Here is an 18,689-nt window from a genome sequence, read left to right on the forward strand (position 1 = left end):
AGAAAAAAATCTTATTTCTTGAAATTTGTAAATCGTAACATATTCTTAAAATAAATATAATATAAAGTTTATTCCTATTAAACTCATTCCTAATACTCAAGTGTTACTTGTACTGTATATGGATACACAATTTTCCGACCTAATTTTCCTTGCCAACTTTTTAATGGCAATTTGTTCACAATTAATTCTAAAACCAAATGTTTATTGTACTAAGAAGTCACGGAGCTTCTTTTTTTTTCATTCCGTTTGACAATTTTTCTACGTAAGTTGATAAATTATACAAACATTTTTATTATTTAATATAAAAACCATCATAATGTCTCATGACACTGATATGATATGGCATCGATAGGGTCTGCTATTCATTAACACGTCGATAATCAAATATTACTTTCAACTGTGTGCCAATTAAGTTACAGGGTGTTTTGCATAAATTGGCTTTACCCAGAATGCATCACAAAAAGTTTGGCCATTGAATTTTGTTACTATTAATAGCAATCGCGCTCAAATCCCGTTTCAATCACGGTTGGAAGTACGGGGACAATGTGATCGCCTTACTATATAGCGGGTTGCACACTTCGTCTAGTAATGGACTTCTGATACAGCTACTATTTGAATATACATTTTAAGGATCGGCCATTTTAATTATAACTTGGGAGTGTACATCATTTTTTTCATAATCCTATTGCAAATCCCAGTTTCTGCAAACCGGATGTCTAATGCAAATTGTACAAACCAATCGCAATATAAATTTAAGCACTCAGTTTGCTTTATAATCTGGATGCATTTATTTTATCTATCATATCTTCATATTTTGTTTCCTGGATGCCTTCAATTATTCTTAACTCGTTAATTAAGCTGTCTGTACTCATGGTAGATGTATATAGATAAATTTAAAGTCCAATTTCCATGTGAAGTGAAACTCTGTGGCATGTAACTTATAAGAAGGTTTCGTATATTTTTCTTGAGGATAACACACCAGCTTCATTGGGACCTCTTATATAGAGACTTATTTTTGGTCTCATAAAACATCTCAAATTTTAAGGATGTCCTGATTTTACTTAAATTAATCCAAATATTCTACAGGAATACTTGGTTTTGAAGAATATCTTATTTTCAGAAGTTTAATGAATACCTGAACATACTCTCAAAAGAACCAATTTATATAAAAAGATATGTAGATATAAAAAGATACCAGGATTAAAATGTTGTACGCCAGACGCGAGTTAAGTCTACAAAGAAACACCAGTGACGCTCGAATAAAAAAAGTTAAAAAGGCCAAATAAAGTACAAAGTTGAAAGGAATTCAGGACCCAAAATTTTGAAACAAAGGTTTTGCCGAATACATCTAAAGTAATCTATTCCTGGGGTAGAAAATCCTAAGCATTTTGAAAATGTCAAAGTATATAATAGGACAGTGACTCAAAAAATAAAAGATAAGAGAAACAGCTAGAGGTCAGGATACCGTAAGTAATGATGACCGTGCTTGAAAGTCACATGTCAAGCTCTTACTGCCGTGTCCTGGATTTAGATAAGAAAAGCGAAAATTCACATTCGCGAGCGAAATTAATATTTATGCATGCACATGGTATGTTTGAGAAAGAAATAGTAAATAGTAAATAGAAAGCATACGCACTGATACTCTGGATAATAATACGCATTTTCGTCATCACATATATTAATCTAATAGTTGAATTCGGATGTCAAACTACCTACCTCAAGTGTTTTGACTCCGGATTCATTGACATTTTATCCGGAATTTTTGTGAACGCAAACCGATAGTGTGCATGTGAACAGGGTGATATATAATGTGAATGATAGCTGGTCAACACAATGAATAAAATTTTCAAAATCGTACCATAGAACAAATAGTTAGATGCTTTGAGGTTGAACTATTAAAACAAACAAACAAAAAAAAGAATTGAAATTTTATAATTAACATACATTCTTGTTAGTGAATTTTTCCGAAAATTTAGAATATAATATCAATAAACACAAACGTCAAGTATTTACGGATGGACATTTTATTTATCAAATTAATCTCTTTCTAAAGTCTAACATTCCACTATATGAATATATTGCTAAACAAAATATAAGCAGAGACTTATTAATCCATACTAAAACAGTATAGAATAATTAACATTATGATAGTAATTAAATTTTGTTATGATTATTGTAAAACATTAATTACGTTTTTTGTGAGATGCAATAATTTAACATCCTTGTGAATTCAAACCATGCAAGCATTTTTTTCATTCACGACCGTTTAAAATTTAGATATTTAGCTAACTTTGGGTACGCATCCCTGCTCATTGGTGCTCATACGTTGGATATTATTTTCATAATGTAATGACTGTTCAAAACTGTGAGACATAATGCACGTTTATATGACAATTTTAATTATATTAATATATTAAGAATAAATTCTGTCTCAGTTTAAACTTAATAATGAATATTCTTTGATCTGGTAGTATCTATTAATGAAATTAGATATTTTTGACAGAACAATCCTTTTGTTTGATTATCTTTCTGCTTTCCGACCACTGTGTTTTATAAATATTTTTAACAGAAATATCGTTTTCTTAATTTTCTTCATGCTTTCCGACATTTTTCCATGCTATGATTGAAATACAAAATATCAAATGATAAAAGTTCAGAAATAATCAGTTTATTCTGGGACATTATATATCAATAAACTATTCCAAGGTTTATTGTCACAATGCACAACATCACGTTGTGTTAAAAATACTACACACACAACGCGTACAGGGACCGTCTCAAAGAATGAATTATATAATTGCGTTTTCATTATACTTGATATTTAATAAACATTCACATTATTAAAACACATATGTTTTGTCAAAAGGCAAATAGGTTCTAACATATAAATGATTTTTTGACTGCAACCTAGTCTTTATTGTTTTACTTTCCAATCTAAACATGAACTTTAATTGTTGAATTATACAATGTCACGTGGTAGCCTATATATATCATAGAGGGACCGTATCAAAGACATAGATAACTACCTGTATATATAAATAATCGAAAAATTTTGAGACGTTCCGAGAATCTAGATTCCGAGGATATCGAATGGCCCATAGACACTTCGAAAACTCACAAAGTGAGGGGTTCACGCAAAAAATTATCTTATTGTAAATCTTTAAACATTCCTCTTTGACACACAATTTACAAAATAATTTATGTAGTGTAGATCAAAAGAAATTATAAGTAAATAACTAGATCTTGCACTTCAATATATCAATCTTCTAGCATACTATGAGGTATGTGAGCTAATCAGATGTACATACATGATGATGACGAATATTAACATGATATGATTTTGATTGTTTTGTCACTTTTATGAAAAGATTACATTTTGGATACTAGTAATAGTTGATTTGAGAGAGTCCACATATGGTCATATTTGATGATCGAGTCATAAAGAAGGTTTCTTGGTAACCTTAAAACATTAGTGTTCTATGTTCTGCACTTTGGTATTTGGTGAAAGCTGCTACTGTTGGAATGGTCTTTTCTTTTCATATGTATATACTTTATTGATTCAGTTTTAACAAAATATGAACAGTTTCACAGAATGAACTATGACCGATGGTGACTAATGGGTCCTATGGGATGTATTGTTGTCTGTTGTCTTAAAATGGCTGGTGGTAAATAACGTTTTTCTCTGTTCTTTCTACACTGTAAAAATGGAAATGTCTTGAATTAAAGTTTTAATTCAAAAAAGAAAAATATTTAGAATTAGATTAAACACACAAAAGAGCAAGAATTAGTCTAACTGAATATCACATTCGGTGGCATGTTAAAGGTCTTTGAGGTAAACGTATACTTACTTAGATCTTCTTTCATAAAGTTATCTATTCTTATAATGAATGAGGTGGGTGTTAACAACTATATAGGTCATCGTGCGGCCAATAACAATGACCAGAACCCGTACTTAAGACAAGCCATTCTCGTCAAAACTATGTTTAAGCCATTTTTCGAAAGTTAAATCACACTGATAATTTTAAAAAAATGTCAATGTGTAATTTGTAATTCTCTGTGTGTGTTTGTAAGTGTTTTTATCTGTGTGTGTATTTTTTTTTATAAAACAGACAACAACCACCGATTTACAGGCTCATGACTCTAAAGAGAAACATAAAGAATGTTGCGAGGCAAAACATATTTGTAAGAATAAAAATAAACCAAAAAACACACAAAAAATAATAAACAAGTACTGGAAGGTAATGAAAACTATAGTTCAAAGCCAATGTCCACTATTGAATAACCATGTTTTCCAAGACTAAAAAAATTACAATTTGATTATAATTCAGATATATCGTATCTCGCTTAGTCGTATGAGGATAACGAAATCAGAGATCTATATTTCAATTAGATTGAAAAATCAATCAGTACATATCCAACGGATTCAGCCTGTACATAAAGACATCATAAAAAAGCGAATGTTCGTCAATTCGTCTTTCCCAAAAAACATGTTATGCCGTAAATCCACAATAATTTATCTACACAATGTTGTACAACATGCCTACATTTCAGTTTATGCCTAAATTAATTTGTGGCAGGTCTTTAAAGTAGGTCAACAGTCCGATGTCCTCTACTCACAATAAAGTATTACACCAATTCAAAGAATGTTCGCAGTACTGAAACGCTACATATTGCTGAAGGTACTGTATATACTTCAGCCGATGTTAAAAATCATGGTTTCTCAAACTATGATTCCTTGTCGATTCCACAACACGGAACTAAAACAGTGAATGACAATACTATTTTGTGCAAAAATGGCATTTTCAGTATTTCATTACAAATGTTCATTGAAGAAAAATAACCTTATATGGTATGATGTAACCTTAACATTGGCTATACCTTCTGTGCTATTCCTTTGACGCATTGGACACAGGCCTGAAATTTAAAAATAAGAACATGTAAACAGAAGAAATTTTTTTTACGACGCGTATTTTTTATTTGGTCATAAAACACCTTAAATGGACAAACTTTTGTTGGTATTTTTTACGTTTGGCAGTGTAGTAGTTTTTTTTATTATTTCCGTACTCCTCAAAAAATAAATTTGTGTGATATTTTTGTGTTGCACTGCACATTTTGTACACGCGTAACCCCCTCCCCTAAAAAAAAAAAGAAGAACCACTAACAAAAACAAACAAAAACTTAAGTTTGGGCTTAGGAATTTTGATCGTTGATGGTATATCATCTTTAGATCTGGGACTATTATACTATTAGTAGTATAATAGTCCCAGTTTAGATGTAGATGTAAAATAAGTATCTCGATTGTGGAATATGGGATCAAAAAACGGTTACACATTTCAGATTTAAAACATTTATTTCTTATTAGATATAGGAAGATGTGGTATGAGTGCCAATGAGACAACTCTCCATCCAAGTTACAATTTATAAAAGTAAACCATTATAGGTCAAGGTACGGCCTTCAACACGGAGCATTGGTTCAAACCGAACAGCAAGCTATAAAGGGCCCCAAAGAATTACTAGTGTAAAACCATTTGTTGATTTGTGACATTTTCGTTTTGGTAAATGGTTGTTCTGCCTAAAGGGCATTATTTCCAGTTAAGCAAAAAGTCTATCTGTTATTTTGGATCATTTTGGTTCAAATTTACTTCTATGGGATGATGTAGTTGCCGCGTATATCATTAAATTGTTGTATGCTTAAATGAATTTGGTGAGTAATTATCAGAGGCCAAGTTGAATGTTTGGTGTATATAATAGACGAACATGACGAACAGGAAAATAGAAATTACCAAAAATATTGGACTGTAAAACAGACCACACGAATCACCAACACATTAATCCTGCGTTAAAGTGGACGTTCAAACGAAAACAAACATCAACGAACATCACATGAGCTATATAACCTTATTTGGTACATGACCTGTATATGTCAAATTCATTGTGCGATGAAATATATTGCCACGCAGTTGCATTAGTTATGATAAATTTCATTGTTGAGACAATTGAATGTGTAAACCTGTTCAACTTAATTAAAGCCGCTAAAAAGAAGATATTCCTTAAAAAAGTGTACTTAGTACTACTTACTTTTCTATTAAAAAAGATAATCACTGCAGTTAAAACCAGGACAGTAACTCCTACTCCCGTTAGTATATATGGTACAATGTTAAGATGCTGTAAACAGTAACAATCACTGTCATGATTAATAACATTTTATCATGTAATAAATTATATAATTCAAGATATACAATCAGTTAAAACTTTAGGCTAAGGAGTATGTAATTTTGCGGTATTTCCGATTTTTATGAAAGTTACATTTAGGACATGTTAAACTGTGTCTGAATATCGAAAACAATATACATGTAGTATTTGTACTTCCTGATATACAATCAGTTAAAACTTTCTGAAAAAGATCTATTTTATAGATTGCACACGTAAAAAAGCATTTTGTTCAATTTGAATCGTGACTAATGTTAATTCCGTCCTTAGAATTTTGTTTAGAAATTATACGTAATTGCTCTGATCTTTATTTTTAGCTCACCTGACCTGAAAGGTCAAGTGAGCTTTTCTCATCACTTTGCGTCCGTCGTCCGTCGTCCGTCGTCCGTAAACTTTTACAAAAATCTTCTCCTCTGAAACTACTGGGCCAAATTTGACCAAACTTGGCCACAATCATCATTGGGGTATCTAGTTTAAAACATGTGTCCGGTGACCCAGTCAACCAACCAAGATGGCCGCCATGGCTAAAAATAGAACATAGGGGTAAAATGTAGATTTTGGCTTATATCTCTGAAACCAAAGCATTTAGAGCAAATCTGACATGGGGTAAAATTGTTTACCAGGTCAAGATCTATCTGCCCTAAAATTTTTAGATGAATCGGACAACCCGTTGTTGGGTTGCTGCCCCTGAATTGGTAATTTTAAGGAAATTTTGCCGTTGGTTATTATCTTGAATATTATTATAGATAGAGATAAACTGTAAACAGCAATAATGTTCAGCAAAGTAAGATCTACAAATAAGTTAACATGACCAAAATGGTCAGTTGACCCCTTAAGGAGTAATTGCCCTTTATAGTCAATTTTTAACCATTTTTCGTAAATTTTTGTAATCTTTTACAAAAATCTTCTCCTCTGAAACTACTAAGACAAATTTAACCAAACTTGTCCACAATCATCATAAGGGTATATAGTTTAAAAAATGTGTCCGATGACCCCGCCTGCGAACCAAGATGGCCGACATGGCTAAAAAATAGTACATAGGGTAAAATGCAGTTATTGGCTCATATCTCTGAAACCAAAGCATTTAGAGCAAATCTGATCAGGATACAATTGTTCATTAGGTCAAGATCTATCTGCCCTGAAATTTTCAGACCAATCAGGCAACCCGTTGTTGGGTTGCTGCCCCATGAATTGGTAATTTTAAGGAAATTTTGCCGTTTTTGGTTATTATCTTGAATATTATTATAGATAGAGATAAACTGTAAACAGCAATAATGTTCTGCAAAGTAAGATCTACAAATAAGTCAACATGACCAAAATGGTCAGTTGACCCCTTAAGGAGTTATTGCCCTTTATAGTCAATTTTTAACCATTTTTCGTAAATTTTTGTAATTTTTTACAAAAATCTTCTCCTCTGAAACTACTAGGACAAATTTAACCAAACTTGTCCACAATCATCATAAGGGTATCTAGTTTAAAAAATGTGTCCGGTGACCCAGCCCGCGAACCAAGATGGCCGACATGGCTAAAAAATAGTACATAGGGTAAAATGCAGTTTTTGGCTCATATCTCTGAAACAAAGCATTTAGAGCAAATCTGATGAGGATAAAATTGTTAATTAGGCCAAGATCTATCTGCCCTGAAATTTTCAGACCAATCAGGCAACCCGTTGTTGGGTTGCTGCCCCTGAATTGGTAATTTTAAGGAAATTTTGCCGTTTTTGGTTATTATCTTGAATATTATTATAGATAGAGATAAACTGTAAACAGCAATAATGTTCAGCAAAGTAAGATCTACAAATAAGTCAACATGACCAAAATGGTCAGTTGACCCCTTAAGGAGTTATTGCCCTTTATAGTCAATTTTTAACCATTTTTCGTAAATTTTTGTAATTTTTTACAAAAATCTTCTCCTCTGAAACTACTAAGACAAATTTAACCAAACTTGTCCACAATCATCATAAGGGTATATAGTTTTAAAAATGTGTCCGATGACCCCGCCTGCGAACCAAGATAGCCGACATGGCTAAAAAATAGTACATAGGGTAAAATGCATTTTTTGGCTCATATCTCTGAAACCAAAGCATTTAGAGCAAATCTCATGAGGATAAAATTGTTCATTAGGTCAAGATCTATCTGCCCTAAAATTTTCAGACCAATCAGGCAACCCGTTGTTGGGTTGCTGCCCCATGAATTGGTAATTTTAAGGAAATTTTGCCGTTTTTGGTTATTATATATTTGGCACAATAGATAGAGATAAACTGTAAACAGCAATAATGTTCTGCAAAGTAAGATCTACAAATAAGTCAACATGACCAAAATGGTCAGTTGACCCCTTAAGGAGTTATTGCGCTTTATAGTCAATTTTTAACCATTTTTTCGTAAATTTTTTGTAATTTTTTACAAAAATCTTTTCCTCTGAAACTACTAAGACAAATTTAACCAAACTTGTCCATAATCATCATAAGGTATCTAGTTTAAAAAATGTGTCCGATGACCCCGCCCGCGAACCAAGATGGCCGACATGGCTAAAAAATAGTACATAGGGTAAAATGCAGTTTTTGGCTCATATCTCTGAAACAAAGCATTTAGAGCAAATCTGATGAGGATAAAATTGTTAATTAGGCCAAGATCTATCTGCCCTGAAATTTTCAGACCAATCAGGCAACCCGTTGTTGGGTTGCTGCCCCTGAATTGGTAATTTTAAGGAAATTTTGCCGTTTTTGGTTATTATCTTGAATATTATTATAGATAGAGATAAACTGTAAACAGCAATAATGTTCAGCAAAGTAAGATCTACAAATAAGTCAACATGACCAAAATGGTCAGTTGACCCCTTAAGGAGTTATTGCCCTTTATAGTCAATTTTTAACCATTTTTCGTAAATTTTTGTAATTTTTTACAAAAATCTTCTCCTCTGAAACTACTAAGACAAATTTAACCAAACTTGTCCACAATCATCATAAGGGTATATAGTTTTAAAAATGTGTCCGATGACCCCGCCTGCGAACCAAGATAGCCGACATGGCTAAAAAATAGTACATAGGGTAAAATGCATTTTTTGGCTCATATCTCTGAAACCAAAGCATTTAGAGCAAATCTCATGAGGATAAAATTGTTCATTAGGTCAAGATCTATCTGCCCTAAAATTTTCAGACCAATCAGGCAACCCGTTGTTGGGTTGCTGCCCCATGAATTGGTAATTTTAAGGAAATTTTGCCGTTTTTGGTTATTATATATTTGGCACAATAGATAGAGATAAACTGTAAACAGCAATAATGTTCTGCAAAGTAAGATCTACAAATAAGTCAACATGACCAAAATGGTCAGTTGACCCCTTAAGGAGTTATTGCGCTTTATAGTCAATTTTTAACCATTTTTTCGTAAATTTTTTGTAATTTTTTACAAAAATCTTTTCCTCTGAAACTACTAAGACAAATTTAACCAAACTTGTCCACAATCATCATAAGGTATCTAGTTTAAAAAATGTGTCCGATGACCCCGCCCGCGAACCAAGATGGCCGACATGGCTAAAAAATAGTACATAGGGTAAAATGCAGTTTTTGGCTCATATCTCTGAAACCAAAGCATTTAGAGCAAATCTGATGAGGATAAAATTGTTCATTAGGTCAAGATCTATCTGCCCTGAAATTTTCAGACCAATCAGGCAACACGTTGTTGGGTTGCTGCCCCTGAATTGGTAATTTTAAGAAAATTTTGCAGCTTTTGGTTATTATCTTGAATATTATTATAGATAGAGATAAACTGTAAACGGCAATAATGTACAGCAAAGTTAGATCTACAAATAAGGCAAACATGACCAAAATTGTCAATTGACTCCTTAAGGAGTTATTGCCCTTCATAGTAAATTTTTTACAATTTTCATAAATTTTGTAAATTTTTGTAAATTTTTACAAAGTATTTTCCACTGTAACTACCGGGCCAAGTTCATTATAGATAGAGATAATAGTAAGGAGCAAGAATGTTCAGTAAAGTAAGATCTACAAACACATCACCATCACCAAAACACAATTTTGTCATGAATCCATCTGTGTCCTTTGTTTAATATGCACATAGACCAAGGTGAGCGACACAGGCTCTTTAGAGCCTCTAGTTATAATACTATACAACTAAAGCACGTGACAAAACATAAATAAAAAACAATACCGTTATACAATGTTTCAATAAATATTTCAAGAGTCCCCTGTCCTCATTATGACATCCGGAAGTTGTAGAGGTCAAAAGCTTCTGTTTCTGTCTAAATATTGAATATAGCAGAAAAACATCTAATAAAACACAGACCGGACGTGATAGGGTTAACATCACTAACAACAAAAAAGACACAAAAAAACTGGTCTGAAAGTACTCGCAGTTATTGACAGCTAGTTGAAAGAACTAATAAAAAAATCATGTATCTAAGACTAGATATCAATCAGTTCACATCCAATATCCAATGAATTTAGTGTAAAGACGTTATTAACAGTCAGAGAAAAACATGACCTTGTGCAATACCAAAATATAGGTATCGACAGATTGTAGTACCGTGAATGTGGATATGGTTATAATAATAGTATTTATTATGGTTTAAATTTACTAATAACAAAATAAATATAAATACCAATAAAACCAATATTCAAAGATCTAATTACAGTGTTGAATGTAGTAACCTTTTAGAATAAGTTTATTTGATGGATTGATAAGTTTACCCAGATCTTATCTAATAACATAAACGGTACCAATTTTTATGCACCAGATGCGCATTTCGACAATCAATGTCTCTTCAGTGATGCTCGAGGCCAAAATATTTGAAAATCCAAAGCTTATTAAAAGGCTGAAGAGCTATAAACCAAAAAGGACAAAAAAGTATAGCCAAAGCCGGGCAAGGAATCAGAGCTTTGCATGAGGGAGATACATTCCTTAATTTTAAATAATTAAATTTCCGAGCTCGGTAAACAACATCACCGTAAAAATTTGGATGTGCTGTTCCCTTTGAAATAAGTTTTCTACAGGTAAATCCAAACCAAATCTTTGTATCTATGGAAGAATTTAGTAAAAGTTTTTTAAAAGTAATTTGTGGTAACGAAATCCCTGACTTAATATTTTATCAATAATACATAGACTACGCTCATTGAAATCAAAACGTCACAAGGCACGGTCATAGAGAACGAGTTGGGATATACCGGTATAAACACCGTATGAATATACGCAAACAAATTACAAGATACCAAAATTGTGGTGATGCACCGTATGCATTTTTTATTTATTAGTTGATTGATTGATTGTCGTCCAGTAGCAAATATTTCAGGCCGACAACACATTAATAATCAATACAATAAGTAGATCGACCATAATAAAACAGAGGATTTGAAAGTTGTCATTGGAAAGCACCATATAGAAAATTAAGTACAATAAAGTTAAACACGAAATTTTTTAGCGTGTTACATTACTCAAACCTATGAAAACTTGTAAATTAATTCAAGATCTGCCATCTACACTTAACTCTTTAAAAGTAAAAAAAAACATAAGATACATGTATACATATATCTAAAATAGCAACCGACGAGGATCATGGCAACAATGTGCATAAAAACATTTGGCGACCGGCGCTATATTAGCTCTGTTGGGGGCACTTGTACCTATTCCCCCCCCCCCCCCCCCCCACACACACGCAATTTTAATATTGACTAGTTGATGTATGGATGGGTATTGATGGATTGGTGCGTAACTTTCAGGTACAGTGGAAAATATTGCATGCATCATGACCAGACAACATTAAGTTATATGAAACCTGCTTTGTACTATTTGACACGGTCGGTCGGATTTTTAACATGCTAACGTATACAAGGTAACAGTCCACAGAAGAAAAAAACAATTCTCCCTTCAGAGACGCCTTATTCTTAAATGTCCACATGCTTAGCAGAGAAGCAGCAAATACCATTTTTTCAAATCTTTCTTTGACTCGACCAAGGATCAAAGCAACAACCTCCTTCACTTCAAGCGAACACGGTACCACAAGACCACCGTAGCAGTATGTCTAATTGATTAACAGGCACACAGAAGATCATACACTACAGATAACTTATTAATATACTCACAAAGTATATGTGAAAATACTTAAGAACCTATCCACCTATTGATAAAGGACAAAGGCGCTCTCTTGTTGTAGACTAAAAGACACTAATCAGACTTCACTGTATAATTTGAAAATGAGATTTTATATAATACTTACAAATTCTGTACACTCGTCGCCTATTTTCACTTCAAACGAATAGCTGAAATATAATCAAACATATATAATATCAGTAACATTTAATTTATTTATTATTATTTTTTTTCTAGATTTAGCATCCCTCATTTCTTTCTCATAACTTACTTGTATGTCCATCGTTAACATTTAGAACTTCTATAATACTACTGTGTAATAGTTGTAACGAATTCGAAGATGAGTATCATTTCTTTTTTTTTTTCATCTGTAATAAATTATTCAAAGTTCTCAGATTCTGAAATTCAACACAAATTATCGGACAAAGCTTCATGTTTTTCCTGGTCAACTGTTTACTGTTGACTACAAGTGTTGTACACTTAACACTGTCCTTTCCTTTCCTGGATCTTGATATCTATATCTTTAACGGGATGCTTAGTACTAAAATTTTCGAAAAAGAGATGATTTTAAGTTTCCTATTGTTAATTATCCATTTTTAGATCATGACGTTCCCTTGTCACCACCTTATGGTGTTTATATATCTCAACTTGTTCGATTCGGTCGTGTATGTAACAACGTATTTAAATTTAACCAAAGAAATCTCTGTATTACATTTACTAAATTTTATCATCGGTACAAGGACATCATTCGTAAATATAAATCAACATACAGACATCTTATACGTTCAGGTATTTCACATCCAATATTTTATGGTAATATTCTTTACAAAGCACAAAAATGTCGGCATTCACCTCACAATCTTATCAAACATTTAAACAGACTTATTCAGAAGGGATATAGTTACAATACTGTTGTCAGGTCATTAAAGATGGCATATTTTGGTATTAATATTGATTCACTAATAGGGTCTTTGCATCGGAAATAAACACATTTATTCTAAAACCAGTTGTAGGCATGATACGGGTAATGTTCTTCTCATATATTTTATGATGGTATGATACTAAACCCCTTACGGGAGGGAGTGTGCTTGATTTTCATATGATGAAGACATAATCTTTCAATCAGTTTGATTGAGGTATGGAGCTGGCATGTCAGTAACTGCTAGTAGTCCTTTGTTAATTTATGTATCATTGTCATTTCACTTAGTTTCTTTTGTTATCTATTCTGACATCGGACTCGGACTTCTTTTGAACTGAGCATTGGCTAGAGGTATACGGGGAGGGTTGAGATCTCACAAAACATGTTTAACCCCGCCGCATTTTTGCGCCTGTCCCAAGTCAGGAGCCTCTGACCTTTGTTAGTCTTGTATGATTTTTAATTTTAGTTCATTTATATGTTTGGAGTTTAGTATGATGTCCATTTTCACTGCATGAACTAGTGCACATTGTTGTTAAGGGGCCAGCTGAAGCCCGCCTCCGGGTGCGGGATTTTCTCGCGGTGTTGAAGGCTCATTGGTGGCCTTGGGCTGTTTTCTGCTCTTTGGTCGGGTTGTTGTCTCTTTGACACATTCCCTATTTCCATTCTCAATTTTATTCACCTCAAAAGCTAACCAAACCTTTAAACAGACTTATTCAGAAGGAATATAGTTACGATACTGTTGTTAAAGATGGCATTTACTGGAATTAATATTGATTCACCCATATGGTCTTTGCGTCGGAACGAAACACATTTATTCTAAAACCAGTTATTGGCATGATACGGGTTATGTTCTTCTCGTATATGTTATGATGGTATGATACTAAACCCCTTACGGGAGGGATTGTGCTTGATTTTCATATGATGAAGACATAATCTTACAATCAGTTTAATTGAGGTCTTGAGCTGGCATGTCAGTAACTGCTAGTAGTCCTTTGTTAATTTATGTTCATCATTGTCATTTTGCTAAGTTTCTTCTGTTACCTTATCTAACATCGGACTTGGACTTCTTTTAAACTGAGTTTTACTGTTTTTATTCCACATTGGATAGAGGTATAGGGGGAGGGTTAAGATCTCACAAATAAAATTGAGAATGGAAATGGGGAATATGTCAAAGAGACAACAACCCGACCAAAGAGCAGACAACAGCCCAAGGCCACCAATTGGTCTTCAACGCAGTGAGAAAATCCCGCACCCGGAGATGGTCCTCAACTGACCCCTAAATAAAATTGTGTTCTAGTTCAGTGAAAATGGACGTCACACTAAACTCCAAAACATATAAATGAACTAGAATTAAAAAACATACAAGACTAACAAAGGTCAGAGGCTCCTGACTTGGGACAGGCGCAAAAATGCGGCGGGATTAAACATGTTTTGTGAGATCTCAACCCTCCCCTATACCTCTAGCCAATGTAGAATAAAGAAACACATAGCAATACGCACAGTAAAACTCAGTTTAAAAGAAGTCCGAGTCCGATGTCAGAATAGGTAACAAAAGAAACTAAGCAAAATGACAATGATACATAAATGAACAAAGGACTACTAGCAGTTACTGACATATGCCAGCTTCAGACCTCAATTAAACTGATTGAAAGATTATGTCTTCATCATATGAAAATCAAGCACAATCCCTCCCGTTAGGGGTTTAGTATCATACCATCATAAAATATATGTTAGGAACATAACCCGTATCATGCCAACAACTGGTTTTAGAATAAATGTGTTTATTTCCGATGAAAAGACCCTATGAGTGAATCAATATTAATACCAAAACATGTTTAACCCTGTCGCATATTTGCGCCTGTCCCAAGTCAGGAACCTCTGGCCTTTATTATTCTTGTATGTTTTTTTAATGTTGGTTCATTTATATGTTTCGGAGTTAAGTGTGACTTCCATTTTCGCTGAACTAGTATACATTATTGTTTAGTGGCCAGCTGAAGCTTGCCTCCGGGTGCGGGATTTTCTCGGTGTGTTGAAGACCCATAGATGGCCTTCGGCTGTTTTCTGCTCTTTGGTCGGTTTGTTGTCTCTTGGAATCTTTCCCCGTTTCCATTCTCAATTTTAAGGCATATATATTGCTAGAAGCCTTTATTCTTCATTAAAAAGTGAAAAAATAAAACTCTTCACTAGTTTTAACCTAACTATGTCTGATTGATCGATTCCCGGTTCTTACTGAAAGAATAGCTTAGATAAAGTCAGCAATGTTGAGGTTATTAGCATATTTACTTGTTGTACACATTATGTGCCTGTAAGTGGTTATCAAGCCTGCATGTTGCATTAGGATGTTTTAGACAAGTATCTGATTGACTTTTCCGACCTTTCTCGTCTTCACACAACGTATAGTTTTCTTTTCCGAAGTAGACTTTTGCTACGATTACATTTATGAACTGAAAATAAAGATAATAAAATAAAGTTAGTCATTATTTCAACATTTTATGGCATAATCAACAATTGACAAGATCGTCATATCCAACAATTGACCTATTGACATGGATAATCTCACTTAATCACACTAGAAGAAAATTCTTAATCAGTTAATTGTCTAAAGGGAGATAACCGTCATTTCCAAACTGGCTTAATCATGTTAATGGTGCTATAAAATAAGAAAAATATGTGGTATGGGATTGCAAATGAAACAACTCTCCACCAAAAACAAAATGAAGTTAATAAAAGCAATAAACAAATATGATATACAGCAACAAACGAAAACCACTGAATTACAGGCTCCTGGCTTTGGACAGACACATGACATACATTAAAGAAGACAACAAATATAATACATCTAAAGTAAACTTTATATTTCCGTATATCGTCAAGTTATCGGAATTCCAATGGGAACTAACTGTGGACCACTTATTGCGGACCTGTTTCTGTATTGTTATGATTTACAATTTATGACTAAAATCAGCAAAGACCCATCGAAACAACATCTGATACAAAAATTTAATAACACTTTTTATAGATATTTGGATGATATATTGGCTCTCAATAATGACGACTTGAGTATGTACACTAAACAGATTTATCCTGCTGAAAAGACTTTAAATAAAGCTAATACTAACAATGAACACTGTCCTTTCCTGGATCTTGATATCTATATCTTGAACGGGAAGCTTAATACCAAAATTTACGATAAAAGAGATGATTTTTCTTTTCCTATTGTTAATTATCCATTTTTAGATGGTGACGTTCCCTTGTCACCATCTTATGGTGTTTATATATCTCAACTTGTTCGATTCGGTCGTGTATGTAACAACGTATTTGATTTTGACTAAAGAAATCTCTGTATTACTGAAAGATTATTGCACAAGGGTTTTCGATATCACAAACTAGTCAAAACATTTACTAAATTTTATCATCGGTTTCGGAGTTTAGTGTGACGTCCATTTTCACTGAACTAGTACACATTTTTGTTCAGCTGAAGCCCGCCTCCGGGTGCGGGATTTTCTCGCTGTGTTGAAGACCCATTGGTGGCCTTGGGCTGTTTTCTGCACTTTGGTCGGGTTGTTTACATTCTCAATTTTATTGTTTTGTTATAAATTAGGCCATTAGTTTTCTCAATGGAATTGTTTCATATTTTTGTCGGGGACTTTTATACCCACTATCCGGTATGGAGTTTTCTCATTGTTGAAGGCCGAACGGTTGCCTAAAATTGGTTACATTCACTTCATTTGAACTTTGTCGGATAGTTGTCTCATTGGCAATCATACCACATCTCCTTATTTTTATATTCACTAAACTCTACTGAATAATGCTATGATATATAGTATATTGGTCGACCATTATCATAAAATGCCTACCTTTTCGCTGCATTTAAACACATGTTTATAGCCAATGTTTGGTTCGAATTTAGATGAAAAGCAGGTGCTGTTTGCATTATCACACCTAAAATGATAGGGACATAATATTTTAATTAATTCTCATTCTAAAGATGTTATGGTATTTAAGTGAAACTGTATCTCTTTTATTATAAGAGGGACCTCCGTGGCTGAGTGGTCTAAGGAGTCGAAATACTGTATCACTAGCTGGCCTTTCAACACTGAGATCCGCCCGTGGTAGGTGGGCTCGGCTTCAGTCTTAATTGTCAGTTTTCCTACCGAAGGTCGGTTGTTCTCTCCGGGAAGTCCGGCTTCCTCCATCAATAAAAACTGACCGCCACGCAATAGCACAATAGTGCTGAAACTGGCGTTAAACACCAATCAATCAATCAATCAATCTTTATTATAAAAAGACCATCCGTTTTTGAATGTCTGTAGTAGACTGATCTTGGATAGCTGATTGTATACGATTTGGGTGTCGCTCATTGTTGAAGGCCGTACTGTGACCTAGCTATAGATGCTTACATCCAGGTCATTTTGACTTTGGAGGATATTTATCCCATTGACAATCATACCACATCTCCTTAAATTTTATATTGGTATTTAGAAACGTTTGAAGTAGAAGTTTTATTTCTGTTTACATATTAGTTTGCAGTAGACTCGATATTTCGGAAAGTTTGTAATTTGCAATATTCTCCCTCTTTTTACATTGACGTAAGGCGAACACACTAACAGATTCTGTCATAGTGAAGTTTTACATTAGTGAGTTTATCTACGGTTACATTTTCAACATGAGCGGATGTTTTGTGTTATAAGCGTTTTAAAAACATTCCTTCCCACAAGAGCACATTATTGCAATATCATTAATGAAGGGATAATATTTGCACATTTCGTATAAAACAACATATACTTTTACGAAACCTTATTTATGTTATAGAACAATTATGTTCTAATGTGTTCTGAAAAAAAAAACATACTAACCCACCAGTACATATTGCTATGGTAACGTTACTACAAGATGGCGATCGGGGACACGTGGCGTTTAAGATTTGGATACTCGTTCCTTGGATGAGATCTGTACATCTAAACAACTGAAAAGATATCCAAAGTATAGTTAAGTGATGGAATGGTTTATTAGGTTAACAAATATGTAAAAAAATATATGATTTTTAGTTGTTTGGTTGCTGTCTCATTGACGTACACACGGCCACAACTCCTTGATTAATTTTGGTACAAACTAGTTATAACACAAATGGAAAATACAACAAGTACATAAATTCATCACAGATACCAGGATTGAAATTCTGTACGCCAGACGCGCGTTTCGTCTACGAAAGACTCACCAGTGACGCTCGAATCAAAAAAGTTAAAAAGGCCAAATCGAGGACGAAGGTGAAGGTCCCAAAATTCCGAAAGCTTTTGCCAAATACAGCTAAGATAATGTTTCGAAAAATTCAAAGTTTATAAGAGCCTCTAAAAAGCACGAGTCGTGCATCTGGCAAAAGTATGCCATATTGATTTAGGTCAAAAGAAGTATAAAAAATAATTTGCTGTTTAAAACTTTATACAGATAAATTTGTTTTG

The 18,689-nt window shown here is 33.5% G+C and overlaps 2 long non-coding RNA genes across 2 annotated transcripts; one reads left to right on the forward strand and one right to left on the reverse strand.

Moving 5' to 3' along the window:
- Positions 1 to 1,972: 1,972 nt before the first annotated feature.
- LOC127711295 (uncharacterized) lies at positions 1,973 to 18,190 on the reverse strand. Its single transcript, XR_007986635.1, has 7 exons — positions 18,087 to 18,190; positions 17,088 to 17,172; positions 15,514 to 15,674; positions 12,439 to 12,481; positions 6,079 to 6,165; positions 4,879 to 4,914; positions 1,973 to 3,696 (listed from the first exon to the last, which is right to left on the reverse strand). It is a non-coding gene; the product is annotated as an uncharacterized LOC127711295 (long non-coding RNA).
- On the forward strand, positions 6,512 to 10,324 carry LOC127711296 (uncharacterized). Its single transcript, XR_007986636.1, has 3 exons — positions 6,512 to 8,175; positions 8,678 to 9,177; positions 9,680 to 10,324. It is a non-coding gene; the product is annotated as an uncharacterized LOC127711296 (long non-coding RNA).
- Positions 18,191 to 18,689: the final 499 nt, after the last annotated feature.

The sequence above is a fragment of the Mytilus californianus genome, unplaced genomic scaffold (genome assembly GCF_021869535.1).
Source record: "Mytilus californianus isolate M0D057914Y unplaced genomic scaffold, xbMytCali1.0.p SCAF_8, whole genome shotgun sequence".
Classification (NCBI taxonomy): Eukaryota; Metazoa; Mollusca; class Bivalvia; order Mytilida; family Mytilidae; genus Mytilus; species Mytilus californianus.